The following is a 21,186-nucleotide window of genomic DNA, read 5'->3' on the forward strand; positions in this document are numbered from 1 at the left end:
TATTAGAGAACCCCGTCTCCAGGAAGAACTCCTTGTTTCTGACAGGGTAAGCTAGGCAAGGCGCTTGTGAGAGGCTTCTCTTGAGTTGTCTTACTGCCTCGGCTTGTTCTGGACCCCATTCCCACTTGACCCCCCCCCTTCAGGAGATGAATCAGGGGTCTGGTAATCTCTGCGTAGCCCTCAATGAACTTTCTGCTGTAATTAGTCAGTCCAAGGAGGCTCCTTAGTTCCCGCAGAGTTGTGGGGTCTTTCAGTTTCTGAAGTGCTTCCACTTTCTTTTCCTGGGGACAGAGGCCCTGAGGAGTAATCTCATGCCCCAAGAAATTAACACGGGTTCTACACCACTGTGCTTTCTGAAAGGAAAGTTTTGCTCCGGCGGCCCTCAACTGCGTCAGAACATAACGGATCTCCGCTATGTGTTCCTCCACAGATGAACTTTTGATGAGGACATCATCTACATAAGCCAGGTTACCCCTCGCACCCAGGTCGGGCATGGCCTTATGTAGGAAAATGTTGAACTCATTACCGGAGTTAAGGTATCCGAAGGGAGTCCGGGTCCATGTATACTGCTGGCCCCAAAGGTAAAAGCCAGTTTGTATTGGTCCTCCCTGCTGACAGGCACAGTCCAGTATCCATTGGTCAGGTCTATTGCAGTGAATACCTGTGACCCCTGGATCTGGGCCAGCCCTTGGTCAATGTAGGGCAGAGGCCATCGGGAAGTATGGACCCGTTTGTTGAGCTCCCTGAGGTCGGCGCAGAGTCTCCACTGGCCGTTTGGCTTCAATATTCCCAGCACCGGATTATTGAAGGTGCTGTGGACTGGACGGATTATTCCCCGGGACTCAAGGTTCTTAATTATTTCAGTAAGGGACTCCATTGATGCGAGAGGCAAGCGATATTGCTTCACAAACACAGGAGTCATGCCAGGGTCCGTGGGGATTGTTGTTGTGTGGATGTCGGTGCGGCCACAGTCATATGAGTCTACCGCAAAGAGATCTTGGAAATCCAAGAAAGCTTGTTTCAACTTTTGCTTTTGTTCCAGAGTCACACAGGCGTCAGCTAGGTTGACTCTCTCTTCCACCATCTGCCTGAAGCCTGGAAAGACTTCTGGTTTGGCTATCTCCGCGGCCTCCTCCAGCTGGGTGGAGAAGTCCCTGGTCAGAGTACTGATTTGGACCGGAGGCTTCAGGTGGGAAAGGCAGCCCTCATGGACCTGGAAAATCACCTCATCCCTCCTGAAGTCACAAGTCACATCTTCCTTACCATAGGGGCAGGAAGTGTACACCAGGAAGTTCCCCCCATGCCGGGTAAAAATCCTGTCTGGTGTTGTATTGTCATCACTGTCACTGTCAAAACAGTCCTTGGGGATTGGTCCTAACAGTTCATTTCCAAGATCAATGGAGAAATGTCGGTCATCAACCGCCATTCCAATAATGGTGCCTGCGGCTAGAGTAATACTCTTTAAGTCGCTGTTATCCACCTCTATTGGAATGGTGTCATGTTCTATGTTGACTAATGGAGTTGGGTTTACCCCCAACCCTTGCTGTTGGAGAGAAGCGTTTAGATGTATGTAAGCATCAGGGTTTTGCAAATATTGTCCTCTTTTAACTTTCACTTCCAGGGAGAATTGTCGGGTCCTTTCTGGGATGGTGACTTCCTCTTTGATCTGAATTTCAACTGCATAAGGTAGCAATTGAGCTGACCTAAATGCTTTTTCTGGATCATCAAAGCCCATGGGATTATCCGCTAATCGGGACCAAGCTTTGAAGTTTATTAGGTCCAAACTAATGGCAAAGCGATTGAGAATGTCACTGCCTAAGTAAAAGGCGGCAGGGACGTCTCGCACGACCCAACAATTGTGGACTATGCTCTTGTTGCCAATGGAGATTTTGAGCATACACCTGCTTGGCAGGAGATGTTTGGAATTAGGCGCTTCCAGGTCCATTTCCCATTTGTCTATCAGTTTGAATGTGGGAATGGCTGGATCTTTTGGGAGTTGGCGGAACATGGCTTCGCTGATGAAGCTCTTACCGTTGTTCACACACACTCGAGCGAGAACAGAGTCCTTCCCATCATTTAACTGAACAGGGATGAACAACTGCTCTCCAATTTGCTGAATATCAGCCAGACTCTGAGCTGATTTCACATCTTTCTGGACTATAGGAGTGGGAGTTTCTGATTGTGGATTAGTATAGAATTTCAGAGTGTTTCCTTCCAGCGTGGAGTACCACTTTAGACTGGAAGGAAGGTTGATTTTCAGAAATAGAGAGGACCCTCCACCACCAGTCTCTTGTCCTACTGCTATTACTGTCACGTCTGGAATCTGGTTATTCTGGAAGTGAAATTCTACTTGGTCAGATTTTTGTTCAACCATGTGGCAGGTGCCGTTTAAACTAACATGGTTGACACTCTGTTTTAATTTTATTGGTCGGCTAGTCTGGGACCTTGTTTACGCAATCTATTAGGGGTGACAACCTCCTCAGGAGGTCATTCCCCAGTAAACAATGGGTGCCCTCTGGAGTCACAACTATGACCGGGTGTTTCAACTTGTGTCGCCCAATTTTAATGTCTAAGTCTGCAGTCCCCTCAACGGAAATTTCCTTCCCGTCAAAGTTCTGCAGTTGTCCAGGAAGAGAGGTGAGAGGAATTTGGTAATTCTCTCCCCTTCCTGCATTCAGTTCGTCAAAGGCCCTTCTGGACAGAAGGGTAGCTTGAGATCCAGTGTCCACCAGTGCCAAAATTGTACCCTGCCCCTGTACTTGTACCGGGGCATAGTATCTTCCCTCCTTCTCCTCAAGGGGGCCCAGATAATGCACATTTTTGGACAACTGGTGGGCTAATTTTCTGGTTTTGGACATCGCTAGCGAAGAGATTTGGGCAGAATTCTGTGGAGAGCCTTGGGAATCTGAAAGAAAAATTTGGCAACTGGAGATCAGAGCCATTGTGGGTTCCCCTGGCTCCGGTTCCGGGCCGCCCCCCCCTTTTTGGAGGCAGTCACCAGGATGGGTTTGAACCAGGGGATTTTCTTGCTGTTGGTTCTGGGATGAGATGGTGGGCGGCGGTAGCCCAGTCTCCACATCTCCCCAGTCTGGATTTGCATCCCTAGGGACCCATTTTTCTTTGGGAGGAGTTCCCCCCTCTCTGAAGGAGAAGATCCTTTTCCCAGGATCCTCTGAGGATCCCTCTCCCTCAAATTGGAAGATCTGTACCTCCTCCTCAAACTGAGTCTGTTTGGGTCTTTTGTTTCTCCTACCCCCCTTCTGCTCCTTAAGAGGCAGACTTTCAGGGGCAAGAGATTTTGTTTCCGGTTCCTGGGTTTCCAGGGGCTGTTTACAAGTGAGGAAGGAAGCTTCCTCCAAGGCTTTACACCCCCCTTCCCCTTGTGCCTCCTCCCTGGGAACCGGTGAGTTATCGGGGTGCTGCCCCCGTCATTGTTCTGGAGCACCAGGTCCAGAGTTGGGTGTGTTCTGCGCCGACACGCCCCTCTGAGGGTTCTGCTGAGCCCTCAGTATGTGACTCAGATCCCGCGCCATGTTTTGAACCTGGCGCTCTAACTGGGAAACCCGCTCAGGCTGATACGGGGCCCTGTTTTCTCCCCTGGGCTGATCCCGGGAAGGGTAACTATCCCTTCTCTGGTAATACCCCGGGTTGGGAAGATTTGGGTACCCCTCTACCCTTGGCCTCCCCTCTCCCGGATTCAGTGGTCTGGGCTCAGGGAATTGGGGAAAGAAGGATGGATGGTTTTGGGGCTGAAAGTCGGGTGGATATCTGGGGAAAAAGTTCTGCCCAGGGTTTGGTAAATTTCTGCCCTCCTGTGGGAAGTTGGGAGGGAAGTTCCCTGAGTTAGGTGCTTGGCTGGATCCCCCCCCTTGGGCTGGGGGAGTCCACACATAACCCAGGATGGGTCGATTTCCCTTGTAACGGGGACTTACATAATCAGGAGAGCGAGTGACCCCTTTTGTGGGGCTGCCTCCTTGGCTCCCTGTCTGTGACTGGCCCGAGGACCTTCTGGGCCTAGCATTATTAGGTGCAGGTAGGTTTTTAGGCCCCCCCATCTCCAAATCCAAAACGGGGGTGACCTTTACCTCTGCCACCTTGGCAGCAGCAGGGGTGCTGTTGGCTTTGGGGTTTTTCTGGGCATTACTTTTGCTATCTACCGGTTTCTGCACCTCATAGATCCGGGTAGCCTGTTCAATGACCCAGTCTAAAGATCTTTTCTCGTGAAAATCCCTCACGAGCTGGGTCATTATGTATTTGGGCAAGGCATGAAAAAATGTATTAATGAATTCTCTACTGTCTGTGCGCACCCTTCTGGTGGTCTGCGCAAAAGCACGTTTCAGTTCTTGCACAAATTCTTGTGGGGCCTGATCCTCCCCACATTGCAAATTGTAGGCTGCCTTGCGAGCCTCTTGAGGATTTCTGTGAACAGAAAAATGTTTCAAGATGGCCGCCTTATAGGTGGACCATCTTAAATGATTTTGGTCCTCCATCCCCGCAAAGAAACTGGAGTATTCCGGGGAGAAGGTCCACTTTACATATTGAATACAGCTTTGGCTGTCCTTCAAATGGAAAGTCTCCATCATTTGCTCAAACAACTCTAAGTGCTCCCAAACAGAATACTTAGCGTTCTTATGGTAAGGCGTGATGACGCTCCTGATCGCCTTAATCTGCTTTAAGGGGTCCTTAAGCAAGGCCCTTTTTGCCTTATTGGCCTTTTTGGTTCGGGTAACCCTTGTCCATTCCTCCTCTGACTCAGAGGCACTGCTCCCAGAGGTTCCTGTCTGCTCTTCCAGGTTTTCCCGGATTCTGCGAGCCTGGGAATGGCTGGCCGAATGTGGGGACCTGGTCTCCTGTGTCCTGCGCAGTTCAGAGGAGTCTTCAGATTCCTCCTTGCTGCCAGGATTTGATGGGTACCCCCCCCACTGACCTAACTGGGCAGAGGTTTTCAGGATGCCCTTAATGGGCCTACTCTCCTGGGGTTCCCCATTAAATTGCACTGTGCTGGGGTGCCCATACCCGGATGCCCGCCCCTCCATACCTGGGTGGTACTGGCCTATGAGCCCCATACTTTTGTCTGGATAGTAGTCTGCCATCCCTGTGGCCCGGTGCTCATGTGCGCCAGGGAATATGGGGGTGGCAGAGTCCAGTGACTGAGAGGTATGAGGGCCTCTGGTACTAGGGCTCCTGAGGTTATGCTCCGGAGCTTCCCTTTCCCAGCGAACCTCATCTCTATCCGCCCCTGCTCCCTGTTGCAATGCAAGAGCCTGCATTTGTGCCTTCAGTTCCTCAGTTAAGGCCTTACTAGACTCTATCAGTCTCTCCTGCATCGCTACCTGTTGCTGGAGCCTATCATTGTGCTGGCAGAGAGCCTCATTCTCTCTCTGTGTTTCCTGATTGGTCCTGGAGCACTGGGCCAGTCTTTGCTGCAGGAGGGTTACCTCCTGAGCTGTGTCCCTATTGGCCTGCTCCTTTCTTGCTAGAGCATCCTCCACCCTCCTGGTGTGCTCTAACAAGTTCTGGTGTTCTTTTTGGAGGTCACCCAGTCCCTGGTGGGCCAGGTGATTTTCTTCCATTTTTCTTTTTAAATGGCAGACTTCCTGGCCTAAGGCATCTCTTTCCTGACTAAGAGCCTGCATTTGTGCCGCCAGGTCGTCCCTCTGCCTTTGAAAGGCACCAGCTTTCTGGCGTTCTTCATCAAACTCTGCCTGGGTATCCAGGTCTTTCAAAATCAGCTTGTTGCTCTCTGCCTTCACTCTATCTAGATGACTTTGCAGGGTGGCTACCTGCTCCGTGCATGCCCTGTTAAAGTCTAATTGTTGCTCCAGCTTTTTCTGGCTCTGCAGTAAGAAGTCCAAACTGTCTTGGTGCTCCTTTTGCAGGGCCAGAAATCTAGTATCCTGGTCAGCTTTTTCCTGTTGCAGGATGTCCATATCCTTCTTTATTTTAATGATGTGCTGTCTACTCTCATTTTCTGACTCCTGGCTCCTCTGCAGCCTCTGCTCAGAAGAGTCCAGATCAGATTGGGCCTTCTGTAATGCCAGCAGTTGCCTACTCGCCAAATCTTGGCCTTCAGCACATCTGTCCTGCATGGCTCCCATATGTAAATATAAATATGCCGCTACCCTGGCTATCTTGTTGTGCTCATCCTTGGCTTTAGAGGACATATATAGTTCACTCAGGGCCACATGTAAGGGACCCTGGTCTCTCCATTTATCTGACCCTGTTTCCGTGATTTGGGGTGTGATGGCCTGCAACCAGACTGTTTGGTCCTGGTGAGTCCACTCACCACTCACAAATAACTTATGTAAGAAGTGCTCTCTGGCTATTTTCATGTCTACTAAGGTCGTCATTCTAGAGATTGGTCTCTGTCCTGACTTACAGAAGTTTGTATTTTATTTTTGCAAAACAGACCTTTTCCTTAGAGTGTTGCTTTGAGGAGTGCTTTACAGCGTAACACAGCGTGTGCTCCGACCGGATATGTGTATCTGGTCAGCTGGCACGCTGTATTAATCTGCACAAGTGATAGATCTAATCCAAACGTCCGGCACGAGCCCCCAATTTGTAAGAGGATTCAATTCAACACTACAGCTAAGTCAATGCCTAGTCTGGGATACTGAATGGAAACCCTTATTAATATACCTTTATGTCCAGTTCATGCGTTCTGGATGACTACCCCTATATAACACCCCTCTCTTGGAATCCTCCTGACCCCACTGAGCCAAGAAGTAGTTCTGTTTTGCAAGTTAAAAGGTTTAATTGATAGTTTAAACAATAGGTATATATATCACACTTTAGAATAAATTAATAATTGAATAGCACACTTAATCTGATATGATAAAGATTAACAACGGAGAATCTGGCACTAGCACACTTCTTGATAATCCCTAAGGAGTTGACATGAAATGGATAAGATAGCAACAATACTTTTATGGTTTCAAATGGATGCAATGTGGAATGAAATGCAGTACAGAAAATAACTTGATAGGATTTCAGCAAAAGACAATGGCCCTCATTACGACCCTGGCGGTAAGGGGTTTACGCCAGCGTTAGCTGCGCCGACCCCTTACCGCCAACTACGAGTTCCCAAAGCGCCATGGTCACTTTTCCGCCCGCTTTTTGCGGGCGTAAAAATCCATGGCGCTATGGGACCTTGGTGTTAATTACGCCACCGTAATGTACGGTGGCGTAATTAACGCCTTCCCCACTCCCATTGAGCCCTATGGGGCCGAAATGGGAATGGGGAAGGGTAAATGGGTCAATGGGGACTTACCGCCCCGCCAACCTCGGAATGGGGCGGTAAGTCCGCCATCCGCCATGGCGTAAACGGACTTTACGCCATGGCGGAAAAGTCCGTCGATGGCGGAAAAAATCCGCCAGGGTCGTAATGAGGGCCAATGTAATCACTTTCTTGGACAATTCACCCCCCCTTTTATGCAATGCAAGGAAAGGGAAGGAAGGCACACAGTTCTCAGAAATGCAATCAAATGTGATTCAGTTCACCCAGCAACTTAGACTACAGATGTTGAAAACACAGGCAAAATGCTTTGATATATGCTGGCAATGGAGTGAAAATATGTTAAAATGCTTTTAATTCCCTCTAGAGGTTCAGGGTGAGTGGTATCTAGTTAATATTAGTCCAGGCTCACACTAGCAATGATCTAGGATTAACTAGCAGGTTAAACGAATTTTTGGCAAATGAAAGCAAGAAGCTTCTGTTTTCACACGTGGAGAAATTTGCAAATCGCGGCAAAATTCGCGAATGCGCCGGGCGCTATTACAGAAGAACTACAAGGACTATCACTATCGTTTTGGGGTCCTAGGAAAGCCTAGGATCTCAGCTTCCGGATGAAAGTTACTGCAAGTCTCTAGCACAAACGGTTACGGAGATATGAGCGATTAAATAAAGGTCGTTTTTCAGATTTAAATTTTAAAGTTCACAAAGACAAGTGCAGCTTGCAACTAGAAAATGACAAGTGACAGCTTTACAAATGACAGGTGACAGTTAGGAGGCAGTTCTACTTAGATTAAAATAGCTTGGATTATATTATTTTAACCAAGAGATTGGTTCTGCACAGTTTTCTAGGTACTCACACTATATTCTTGAGTGAAATGGGCCTCGCCATGGATCTGGTCAGGTTTTAAACTGGACTCTGGTCTCTGCACTTCACAGTGATCTGGGTCAGCTCTCTCTGGTTCTGCTAACAGGTCAGCTCTACTCTGCTGGTCTGGTCTGGGTCTCTGAAGGTGGATGGAGGTAAAGTATGGATTTTCCCGGCAGAGCTTCCAGCTGCAAATGGATTTGAAGGTCCCTATCTGTCCTGTCTCTCTGCTTTTATGTGTTTTTAAAATGGGTGTGTGTGAGCAGCATCACTAGCCAGTCCCTCTCCACTTATCATTGGCCAAGCTTTCATTTCTCCCCTGATTGGGGGAGCTAAGTTGTGTCAGAGTGATGTCATTTTACAGCCTGCAGAAAGTACACTCCTCCTGTCAACTTGCACACAAATCTAGATTTGAACCAAATACATATTTCATAGCTACACAGTGGTTTGAAATTACATGCACCCATCACATATCACAGGAGGTATACCCTGTTCAAACTCTGCTCTTCCTGGGGGCTTGCATTCAGAAATAGCGATATTTTGCACTTTTTAACTGGTTTGCAATACCGGACATTACCCCAAATTTACACACATGTGCGCAAGGAGTATGGACATTAGTTGATGAAGTGTCAGATTTTTCACATGCACACATTTTGAGTAATATCCTCTTTTCCGCTAAAACCCCCCTGAACATACCACCGGGTCCTAGCACGTCTTAAAACGTGGGCAGAAAAATCACAAGAATTATGGTGTCATTTAAATAATTTTCACAAGTCCGTACTATGAGTTATTCATCTTTTTCTAAAACCATATTCTGGCTATAGGGGTGTGTCTTTTCATGTCACATGGTACAGAAACCAGTCTTTCCAGTTTCTGCCAAGCTCAGAGACCCTGCCCCTCCCAGCTTCTGCCAAGAGGAAGCTCCATTTACGACTCCCGCCAATAAAACATTTGCCTGAGTCAGGACAGGGCTTTGTTCAGAGCTCCTGTATTCTGTGGGGCTCCCCTTAATTCAATTATCAGAGAGATGGCATATCCTTAGTGTGGCCAGCAAAAGGCAGATAGGCCTCGGAACACAGCTGTGACTCAAGTTTCACTCCTGATGGGGGGTAGTTGCCAGGCAGAATTCAGTTCCTTAAGCCAGGTTTCAGATAAAATGTCACTTGTTGTTCCCCAGTTTTCTGCATTCAAATAAAACTAAACATTTTTACATATGCAGCTAGAATGCTGATTCTAAGTTCAAAACTATGACATTTAAACAATTGCAACCTATGTGACACTCAGAAATAGGTCACTCATTTCTTTTAAACGTTTAGATTTTTTAGTGTCTTTCAGTCCAAATTTACTTAAACTGCTGAAATCCACAGCTCAGCCAGTCTTGTTATAAACCTTCAAGTCACTTCAGAATATAACTTTACATTGGATCCACCTCTTAAAATGTCTTTCTTTGGCATGTTTTGGGTTCATTTATTCAGTTTTCTACAAAATCTGGTGGTTTTAAAACGCCGGCTTTTGGATAGTGGTGAGTACTTGTACTGCACCCCTTTTTGGGATTTAAGAAAATGAATTCCCAACAGTTATGGGTTTGCTTTTGGCAATCAGCATTGCCACTCCCAATGGTTTCAGACTACTGTGTGGGTAGTCCAATGGTGGTTTTAGGCAGTGTCCTTCTGTGCCCATAACATCGGCAAAAATGAGTGGCAGCCTATTCTTCATGCATTTCCCTGTGCATTTTCTGGGAAGCTCTGGCCATCATGATGTTTTCCATGTCAATACTGCACAGTTTTGAGGTAGGGCTCGGATGCATGGGTAAATACATCCCACAGTATGGCTAACCTGATGCCGATCCTGCTCCCATTGTCCACCTGGATGTGTGTCAGGTCAAGTATGGTCTCCCTCTTTAGGCAGTACAGAATTCATATCTGCTGTCAGTGAGGGCCTAGGGTGTGGCCCTTATGCGATGGATCACTGCATGCCTCCGCCTCAACACCTGCATCCCCTTCACCCTCATTCTCTTCCTCCTTCTCTCCCTGGCCTCATGTTTCTGATGCCCAGCCCCTGCAGCTGTAGATTGGCATGCAGCGACTTCTGCTCCATGTTTGCAACACTGATTGGCAGCATGGTTGTGTTGGGAAGTGTTTTTGGGGAAGGTGTGGTGCTTTTGTACTCTCCCTGTGTGCATTGGGTGCACCTGGGTGGATTGGATGCAGCTGTGGCCTTTTTCCCTTCACCTTTGTCCATTTACCGGCTCCTCTGAGGTGTTGTTATCTACGCCTTGGTTTTGCCAGTATTACCTGCAAATATCAGCCAGCCTCATTGGCAAATCCAATCTCCTAATATTCAGGTGATGCCATTGTGCCTATATTACTGGCAGAGGCTTCCGGCCCATCTGGTATTTTCATTGCTAATATTACCAGCGCCAGTAATTCCAGATGCGGTAAAACTGGCACAGATAATTCCGGCAACTGTGTTTTGCCATACTCGTACTTGGACAGACCGGTAAAGGTGTCGGTAAGCGATATTGCTGGCATTTTTACCATATACCGGCAAACTCGTAACGAGCTGGGCTAGCAATACACTCAGGCAACATGACAACTTTTGTGGGATGGGCAGGGTCAGTTGCAGGCATATGAGAATGGCTCATGCAAAGTGAGAGTAGTGTCTGCTGAGGGTGTGAATGGCGCTGCATTCGCTCATGGCCTGTTGACCTGTTTATATGGCTTGTACATGTGGTGAAGCAGGGGTAAACTTTTGGCCAGTGCATTTTCATGGTATAGAGAACATTCATACTCACCAGCATCTCCGTGGGGGCTTGCTCCGCATCTGCACCCCCCAGCACCTTCTATCCGTTGAACGTGGAGGATGTTCAAACCAAGGGGCTCAAATATGCTGCCTCCTGTGGCAGAATTTGCATGCCTGTGTTTTTCAAGGAGGCTGTGAGCCCTGGTCTTCGGGTCATTCTAGCGTATGCACCAATCATTGTTGTCCCGTGAGACCATGCCCACTGCCATAACCTTGTGCCCCATGCTGGCCCAAATAGCAGCCTTCCTCTGGCCAGAAGACCTCCAGTGTCTGGTGCCATAGAGCTCATCATCATGAGCTTCCACCTTATCTGCAAGCACCTGAAGATCAGCCGTACTGAACTTCAGCTTGCACAGCCTCTCGTCAGGGAGCTTCCCTGTGTCATCTTTACTGGGACTCGTGTTTTCAAATAGCAACAGGAAATGGGAGATTCATGGTGGATTGGATTTTCAGGGATGGCCGCCTCCAGTCTTCCCATTTCCTCAATCATGTTATTTATGCCTGGGATGATTCGGCCAGTGAAATTTGTGCTGAGATTACCAGTGGTAAGGGTAATTATTCTGATGCTTGGTGGATTTTGCTTCTGAACTTCATTTATGGCAGTAATTCTGCAGGACGTAATCTACTGCTGATGGTGTGTGTGCGTCCTCCTGTTAGCATGCAATGAAACGCTAATTCCACCGGTCACCCCGGCAGTAATTTTTATTCCATCTGATTGAATAACTGCTGTCATCACTCACTGCCCAACTTGCAATGAGGCCCATGGTCTGGGGAAAAATAGGAACCTCCAAATCAGGGTAGTGGGGGAAGGTTGCCACATTGTAAAGGTTGATTGGTTTAATTTGGGGGCTGAGTTGTTTGGCATCTGGGAAGATCCTGGACATGGTCTCTAAGTGTGCCTTAATAGTTAGCCTGTCATTCGGTTGGGTCTTAATTCTTATAGTTTAAGTGCCTCCTTTTTGTCCATTTCCGTCCCCGATTCTGAGGTGGAAGCAAAACACGGAAGTGTTCATCTAAGAAGGATGAACACTTTCTTTAAAAGTGCCCTATTCTGATGGGAATGGGGAATGGTTCCTGCACGCTCCGGCCACAGTTTCTACACAAGACTTGGATGCAAGCTTAAATCCACCTTCAAATGAAGCTGGAACTAATCGAAGAAACACAAATTCCATTACACCCCCAGAGTTATCATATGGGTCTTCGATCTCAGCTCTACATTTTGTGTTGAACTCGCGGTGCGAGTATATGAGAATATTAATTACAATATGAAAGATGTTAAAGACATCTAAAAACACCAACTTCCAAAATGTGTTTTGTGGAGAGGTATGTTTTGGTTCATAATCGTATTTCAGGAGGCAGTTGGAGGCCTTGTGGAACTCACGAGGCCACAGACATCTGTTCAGGGAAGGAAAACATCACCATGATCTAAAGAAATTCCAAATCATTCATTTGCATGAAGTGTGGCTTAAGGAGGAACCCTGTCCAGATGGATAGGTGACATTTACACAAGCTGCAATGCAAGCGCCGCAGCGGAGGCCCTATGGGCATGTCATTACTGCTATTAAGAATGGCATAGTGGCGGATTGTCAAAAATGGGATACTCCCCACCCAGGAATTCTTGCTGAGAAACTCTGAAAGTGTCTTTAGGAGGGAATCCGTTGGCCTCCTAGAAAAAAAGATATGGTAGATTGTATTGAAGAGTTTTTGGAGGAATGGTACGGCAGGGGAAATTCAGATGATGTAATAAGTTGGGGTGATTGGAACTCTGATTACCGCAAATATTTGAATTTTTATTGTTACAATGGTAAGAAGGGAAACTATGCCTCTAATATTATTCATTGTAAATGAGCGGAACTTGTGAATTAATGGGGAAAATACATCTGACTATACTTGGAAAAGAGGCAAAGCAACTGCATGAACAATTACATGTTATTCTTGGAATCAATGCTGGATATGTGTCTGGCATTTAATGTATATGCAACTAAACAAAGTGGTCACCTCCTCCTGAGAGAAACATTTGTTGGGAAGGCATGTCCCAAGGGAAAAGAGCTGATAAACAAGGTAGTTCTAGACCAAAGTTAGTACACAGGTAAAATCCTCAGTTCGCAAGATTCTCTGGACACCTTCCCATGGAAGAAGAACAATATCTATTCTCCACCCACACATTCTCCTCTCTTTTTTTAGAAACAGTGTGACCAAATGTGCCACCTTATATCAAACACGTGGTTTCTCACGTAGGAATATGAGAAAACGTACATTTACCAATAGAGTCCACGAGAAAAAAAAATGCTGAAACGCCAATTGTGAATACTTAAAAAAGGAAAGACCTTGGGACCTGGGGAAGATTCAAAGCACTAAGGTGTGTCTATAATAGCTGGCTCAAGCGATACAATGTAAAGCTCTGGCAATCTGACAGGGAACATTTGTTAAAGGTGCTAACTAAAAACGGCCCACAAGCAGGGACGTCATTTGGGGGTCGCAGTTTGCTACCCCTGTGGTCTCCCTTGCTAACCCTAAAAAAAGAAAATCTTTTTTTTTTAAAACTAACTCTCAGTTACCAGTTTAATGGTATGCACTGAGTTTAATTTGCTTTCTGAGTTTTAAAACATTCAGACAGGTAATTGCTCATTTTACTATAGCCGGTAAGAAAGTCATGGCTGGTCAAATATCTCGGTGTGTTGAGTGCTCGCTGTTGTGATGTGTGTGTGATCTGCAGGTGGGAGGTTCGAATCCCTGCAAGGCCAACTCAGCCTTTCATCCTTCTGAGGTTGTTAAACGAGTACCAGCACAGGTTGGGTGATATGGTATGTATATTTTTTCTATATAAAGCACTTAAGCGTAAGTGCTATATAATAACACATCATTACCATTTGGCCTTGGAATTCTGCTTGCATTCACAGTCCTATGTGTCTACACGCACTGATATTAACGATACATATGGTGATACATTCTTGTATGAAATGTATATCACATTACAGTGATATCATAACCATGTTTTTCGTGGTGTACTTAGGCACACAACTAAAACGCTTCCTTCTGGCATTTATTTATTTATTTATTTATTTATTTATTTATGTATTTATTTGGATTTGTATAGCGCACATCTGCCCAGGGGCATCGTGGCGCTGAAAGCAATCTTACTTGTTACAGGCGTACATGGAGTTTATATAGATACAGTGCAGAGCATTTTTTGCATATTTACTTACAGTTGTGCTTATTTACATACAGTTGTGAAGATACAGTAGGATGGGTAAGGTGGGGTGGAGTTCATTAAACAGCGTGGTTTTGAGTACTTTGCGGAAGGCGTGGTATGAGTTTTCGTTCCTTAGCACGGTAGGGAGTGCATTCCAGTTTTTGGGTGCTAAGTGTTGAAAGCTAGACTCACCGGCTTTGCTTCTTTTGAATGTGGATACATAGGTCTGGTTCGTCAAGTGTGACCTAGTGGGTCTGATGGATGTGTTAAGGGTGATTCTTTCAGAAAGATGGGGGGAGCCTTGGCGGAAAGGCATCTGTGGGTGATGGCCATGGATTTGAATAGTATCCGTTCTCTTATTGGTAACCAGTGGGCTTCTTTCCTGGCTTGGGAGATGTGCTCCCTTTTAGGGATGCTTAGGGCTGCTCTTAGGGCATTGTTTTGTGTGACTTGCATTTTTTTTAGGTTTTGTGCAGACGTGCCCAGGAAGAGAGCGTTGCAATAGTCCAATTTGGTACCTACTGTGGCTTTGGCTACGGCCAGGCAGTTTTTAGTGGATAAGAAGGGTTTAACGGCGTTGATTACTTTAGTGGTAAGTGCAGCAGAGGAGGCTATGTCATTGACTTGCCGTGTCATGGAGAGAGTGGAGTCAAGGTATACTCCTAGAGTTTTTACTGCAGTCGAGACTGTGATGGTGGAGTTGTCTATGTTAAAGGATTTGTACCGGGGTGGGAGTTTGTTTAGAGTTTCTTTGGTGCCAACTAGTAGGATCTCTGTTTTGTCCCCGTTTAGGCAAAGGCCGTTGGCTGCCATCCAAGTTTGGATGGCTGTATAGATCTTGGTTAATGCCGCTGTGTCTTGTTCATAGATCCCTGTGAGAGGGAGCAGAACTTGCGTGTCATCAGCATAGTTGGTGTAGGCTATGTGACGACGGTCCAGGTCATTGAACAGTGGGAGGGTGAAGATGTTGTATAAGGTGGGGGCAGTGCAGGACCCTTGTGGGACACCACAGTGGATAGTGGTAGGGGTAGCGCTCGCCGAGTCAGAAAAGACTTTCATAAGTCGACCCTCGAGGAATGATTTGACCCAGGATATGGCTTCTGGCGAGAAGTGGGCTTCATTTTTGAGTTGCGTGCATAGAATATCGTGATTGACCAGGTCCAAGGCGGCAGATAGGTCTAGCAGGAGCAGGAGTGCAGGTTTGCCTTTGTCCATGATGTCATTTAGTTGGATTTTGAGATCTAGTAGGGCCGATTCGGTCCCATGTCCCGGGCGGAAACCCGATTGCCTTTTTCCTAATATGCGATTTTCTTCCAGGTATTGCTGTATTTGTGTGTATGCAACTTTGTCGAGGATCTTAAGCAGGAAGGGAACGGTTGTGATGGGTCTATAGTTGTTGGCATTATCAGGATCTAGGGTGGGTTTTTTGAGAAGAGGGCGCACCCAGGCTTCTTTTAAGCTGGTTGGGACTGAGTTTGTGTTGAGGGATGCATTGATGAAGGTTTTAAGAAACGGGGCTAGTGTTTCTACGCAGTCTTTAACTAGTTTAGCGGGGCAGGCGTCACCTTTACAATTAGAGAGTTTGATTCTGTTAACGATATCGACTACCTCTTTTTCTAAGACTTCTCTAAATTTGAATGGAGTAATGAGATTTGTCTTTTTATTCTCAGTCACTGTTTCCGTATGGGATGCTGATAAGATGTGCTGAGTGAGATTTTTGTGATGGTCTAAGATTTTTGCTTGGAGGAGTTCAATTTTGGTTATGAGGGCGGACTGTATGGTGTTACACCAGGCTTGATCCTTAACAATCTCTTGAGACTTGGTGGGCGGCGTGGATAGTTCCTTGAGGATGGCGAAAAGCTCTTTGGATTCTGATGTGGCGTTAGCGATTCTTTCATTGTAGGATGTGGATTTGGCTGCTATGATATTTTTTTTGTATTGGGTGGCCAGTGATTTGTAGGAGGATAGTGAGGATGCGTTAGGCGCATTTTGCCATAAATTTAGGGCTTTGCGTTTTTTGGTTCGTAATTCTTTTAATTCTGCTGAGTGTTTGGTATTTTTTGATTTTTTCTTTTGTAGAGGGGCGATGATATCTATGGCAGTGCTAATGGTGAATTTGTAGATATCTGTAATGATGATTATAACAAATTTCTTTACTTGGCTCAAGCATCAACTAGGAAGCACCTACCTTGTCTTCTGTCCTGCAATTCCACTCCTCCCAGTCTGATGGAAGTAGGGAACTACCTAGAAATCCTTCCACATACCGGTACAAGAAAGACCAGTCTGTGGTGAGACCTCCAGGGAAAACCCCAAAGGGGAAAAAACCCTGAGAAGAGCTGCTAGGGTTCGAGGGCTCCGGAATGCAGCTCCCCGGATGTTGTCAGGATGTGAGGTCCCTCAAAAGCGATTGAGTACTTCTCCAGGTCAATGATGACTAGGAATATGCCAAAAAATAAGAAGTGAGAGGTCAGAAATTAGCGACCATATAACACTAAAGGAGAGAGAGAGAGAAATTGAGTTGGAGAAAGCTTACCCCGATTTCTGGAGAGAGGGGAGATCTCTCTGAATGTCGAATATAGAAAGTCCCGCTATGAAAGAGAGGGAGTTGATCGAGGATAAAGGCAAGCAGAATTTCGAATGAGACAGTCGTGGATCGTCGCCCGCTAAAGTCCTCCCGAAGAAAGGGCTATGAGAATCAAGGCATCTCTTGTGGTCGTCTTGGAATAATCGCTAGGCAGGATCGCTGCTAGCGAAGGATTCCGTTCCTCTGTGCTGCTCGCTTGTATTTACCCAAGAGCAATGGCGAGTCCCTGAAGCTGAAGAGGAGCGCGGCTGGTCTCGAAAGAGAGTAGCAACGCATTGGACTGCGTTCTGCGTCCCCGGATATACGTTGGACGCGTTGGGAGGCGTGGCCACCGGCACGTTAGCACTGGCCCAAGACACTAGACCGCTGACACCGATGCTCGAGTCCTCCTTATTATGGGGAAAAAATGGATGCTCTGCTGCCAATCCGTTGTGCAACGGCTCCAACTCAACAGCGTTTATTACAGTGCAGCCAGTGCAGCAAGGTCTGGTGTGGCAAGGAGGTTGGTAGTGAGGGCCTCTAGGTAGGGGGAATTATTTTCTTTGGTGAGGTTCTTGGTGCTTCTAGCTAAGGCTGGCGGTGCTGGCTTGAGTTTTTTTACCACGTTGTTGGGTGTAGGGATGAGGAAATGAATGAGAAAGTGGTCGGACCAAGGGGTGGGTGTGATGGAGCTGATGTCGATGCCACAGTTGTGGTCGGCTATCCAGTCAAGAGTATGTCCTTTGTTGTGGGTAGGATGGAGTACTTTTTGTTCAAAGCCCATTTCTTGGAGAGCTTGTACTAATGTAGTGGAGGGTCTATCTTTCTGGTCGTGGAGTCCCAGATTAAGGTCTCCTAAGAGAATAGTATTGGTAGTTGTTTTAAGGTTTTCACCTAGCAGATGTGAGAGGTTGTCCTGAAAGTCCAGTATTGGGCCTGTGGGGCGATATACTAGATTAACGGTGATGGTGGTATTGGGAGAGAGTGCGATCTTGGCCGATAGAGAGTCTATGTTCTCCCCTAATTTGGGGAAGATTTGTCTTATTTCTAGGTGATCTTTGACTATGAGGGCTACCCCCCACCTGTGGGCAGTGTTCTGTCCTGTCTAAGGTTGGAGTATATTGATGGGATAGCTAGGCAGATGGCAGGGCCTGCGGCATTGTGTAACCAAGTTTCGGTGATGGCGAGAATGTCAAGGTCGAGGTTGGTTAGAAGGTCATGAATTTCTGTAGCGTGGGCAGGGAGGGATCTGGCATTAATTAGTGCACATTGTAAGTCTGGGCATGGCTGTGGGGGTGGGGTGGTAATCTGCCCTTGGGCTGCCTTCTTGGTATTGGTCATTTTGTGGTGTTCTGCGGTAGGTTTGTTTTCAGTTTTGGCAAGTGGGGTTTGCGGTGCGGATCTGGAGTGGAGGCCTAGTATTTGATTTCTAGAGTTAGTGGCTCTAGGGCGCGTCAAGCGTGTGCTAGGCTTGTGATAAGTGGGTTTGGTGAAGAAGGATGGAAGGAAGGGCGTAGGGGGGATGAGTGCGGAGGCTGGGGGTGTGATGTTGGCCATGATGGGAGGGCACAAGGCAGCAATCAGCTATCAGTTTTGGGCAGAACACCAATCACTTGGCTGGGCATATGCAGCACAGTGGCTAGGCATGAGCAACAATGGCTAGGCATGGGCAACACAGTGGCTAGGCATGGGCAACACAGTGGCTAGGCATAGGCAACAATGGCTAGGCATGGGCAACACAGTGGCTAGGCATGGGCAACACAGTGGCTAGGCATAGGAAACAATGGCTAGGCATGGGCAACACAATGGCTAGGCATGGGCAAAACAGTGGCTAGGCATGGGCAACACAGTGGCTAGGTATAGGCAACAATGGCTAGGCATGGGCAACACAGTGGCTAGGCATGGGCAACACCGTGGCTAGGCATGGGCAACACAGTGGCTAGGCATAGGCAACAATGGCTAGACATGGGCAACACGGTGGCTAGGCATGGGTAACACAGTGGCTAGGTATAGGCAACAATGGCTAGGCATGGGCAACAGAGTGGCTAGGCATGGGCAACACAGTGGCTAGGTATAGGCAACAATGGCTAGGCATGGGCAACACAGTGGCTAGGTATAGGAAACACAGTGGCTAGGCATGGGCAACACAGTGGCTAGGCATAGGCAACAATGGCTAGGCATGGGCAACACAGTGGCTAGGTATAGGCAACAATAGCTAGGTAGAGGTTATTAAGTAGTATGGTACAGTTATTAAGCATTGGTCTTCAGAGTGCACTCCAATCACTTAGTAGTAAATAGCAGTCTATATTAGTGTAGTTAGCAAGGCAATTATAGAGAGATTAGCAGGGGTAACTCTTTGTCTAGTCATGTATATGTTTGTACACAGCAGGTGCATCAGGGGCACATAGAGCGGCTTAGCAGCGTTTCTCCTGATTGACAGTGTGCTTTTACTTACAGTTCACGCCAAGAACTTACTGAAGGTAGCGGTAAAATAGAGTATATAGGCTGCTCTGCCGGAAGGGTTGCAGCAGTTCACTTGCGGGCACACCGCGGACAGACACAGACAGGCCCTTATTGTTGCGGCTGGCTTCCGCCTCCGGTTCGGGTCTTGAAAGTAAATATTGCCGCGAGGCCAATCAGCTGTGCTGGGCGGGGAGAGGAGGAATCAGATGATCTCCGACGAAAACATGGCGGCCATCTTTGTATGGCTACAGCACGATTCGATCCTGTTGCTGGAGGCCGTGATGCACGGGGATCGGGTCAAGTGAAAGGGCCATTACTTCTTAAGATTAGGAGGGCTGAGAAAGGTAAGCTATATATAGCAAACATTGACCTTTCCTCTGCCTTTGACAGAGTTAGTCGCAAAATATTGTAGAGGAGATTGAAGGCCTGGAAAGTCCTGGATAGTATTTTGGAAACCCTTATCTCTATCCATTCTGACACAAAGGTACAGCTTTGGTTATTGGTTAGGTGGGAATGGAATGCTCCCGGCACTTTTTAATGTATACCTGTCAGATTTTGGGCAATCCATAAATAGGGCCAGATTCTTTCCCACTCTCTTTGGAGCACTTGTTCTGCATTAAATGGCCCATCCAGATGACTTGGAAATTCGAGATTAGATGCCTATAGGTCTACAGCATAGTCTATTTACATTAGCTATTTACATGAGGGAACATGAACTTGAAGTGTATACCCATGAATCCAAGATCATGATTTGCACAAACAAGAGGAAGAAGACACAGTTTAAATGTAAGTTAAATGGGGAGCCGATCAAGACTACGTACCAGCATGTCTCCCTGGGTTACAAAATGTATAACCGCGCCCAGGTGGGCACACTTTTTGATAAACTTAAAAGAAATGTGGGGTCTTCATCGATCAAATGAAAAAGATACACAACAGGTGTGGTCGCTTCAGCTAAGGTAACTACTGCGCTTCTTTAGGGCACAGAGATAATAATCAGTATAATAAATAGGGCAGATAAAAAACACACAAAAAAAACTCTCCCTCAAAAGGGGGAGTGCATTTTCTCTACTGCAACAGAAGATTCCATAATTCAAATACAATTTGATCAGTGCATGCTCTACACAATAACAAACACGCTAGTTACATTAGGCGTACCTGCATATGACACATGATATCCTTCATTTTATGCCACGCTGGTTTTCATGAGGTGGGTGTCATTGGCGCACACATTGGGGGTCATTCTGAGTTGGGCGGTAAGGGTAACCGGGCACCGGTAAGGAGACCGGTGCCAGTAAACCCTTACTGCCCAATTCTGAGGTCCCTTAGCGGGTACCGGCGAGACCGTGTGGTCTGACCACATGTCATTTATGGGTCCTGCTAAGGGACCAGGGAGCTAATTACGGGCCTGCTATTCGTGGGCTCGTAATTAGCGCCTTCCCCATTCCCATTGAGCCCTATGGGGGCTCAAATGGGAATGGGGAATAGTTGGTTGAATGGGGACTTACCGGGTCCGCACAGGTCGGAATGTCCCGGTAAGTCCCCATTTAACCAGACCGGACACAGACCCGGTATTGGAGGCAGCCATGGTGCTAAAAGCACTATGGCTGTCTCCAATCTCGGAATGAAGCCCATTGTGTTTGTTTTTTTTAAAAAATGCACGCTTTTGTTGACTGGAATGACACTGTAATTAATAACAGCGTGGTGGACTGTTATGGTGATCAGACATCCCCCCCTTTTTTTCTATCAGCACAATGGGTGTGGAGTGGCTCTTCACATGTTTACCTCAGGCCCAGGTGTTGGTTTTAAGGGAAGAATCCTATTTTTTGAAAATGTCATTTTCCTTGTAGGTGCGTGTACAGGACTACTTAGGACATGGCTGGTGTTTTTTTTTTTTTAGAAGAATTTGAAATCTCCCTGGTATTTTTGCTGTTTTGCAAGGTATGCCTATGTTGTCTTTTTAGGAATTATCCTTAAATATATTGGGGAATATAGGTTGACTACTCTTAATCATGATTTTTCTTGGCTGTGGGTGGTGTTGTTTTCTCTGTTTCGGTGTCGGGTGTTTT

This window comes from Ambystoma mexicanum, chromosome 6p, assembly GCF_040938575.1.
Source record: "Ambystoma mexicanum isolate Mex_15411 chromosome 6p, UKY_AmexF1_1, whole genome shotgun sequence".
In the NCBI taxonomy this organism is placed as follows: Eukaryota; Metazoa; Chordata; class Amphibia; order Caudata; family Ambystomatidae; genus Ambystoma; species Ambystoma mexicanum.